The sequence below is a fragment of the Eimeria tenella genome, genomic scaffold (genome assembly GCF_000499545.2).
Source record: "Eimeria tenella Houghton genomic scaffold, Eth_scaff2810, whole genome shotgun sequence".
In the NCBI taxonomy this organism is placed as follows: Eukaryota; Apicomplexa; class Conoidasida; order Eucoccidiorida; family Eimeriidae; genus Eimeria; species Eimeria tenella.
In genome coordinates this window covers 1250-1593 of record NW_013542688.1, presented here as the reverse complement: position 1 = coordinate 1593, position 344 = coordinate 1250, and positions in this window count along the sequence as shown.

The window sequence follows — 344 nt, the reverse complement described above, 5'->3', positions numbered from 1 at the left end:
AGCGGTGGACAGGCGGCAGCAGCGCCGCTGCTGATGGGGAGCTACTCAGCAGCACTTATGCACTGGTGAGTTGTGGGGTCTGCGGTGTACGTACACCCGAGTTGTAGTTCAGATGTTTAGCCTCTTTTGATGTGGTGCTACTGCTGCTGCTGCTGCTGCTGCATGCAGCTGCTTGAGGTGTGCGCTGCAGCAGGAGTGACTCCAGGGGCCCCCGGGGGCCCTTTGACTGGCCCCGAGGCCTCTCCTTTGGCTCATGCTGCTGCAGGCCCCATGCTGGCTCTTTACCGCGTTTACCTCGCAAGAGAAGGACTTGCTGCTGCTGTTGCGTACAAGAACGTCCTGAA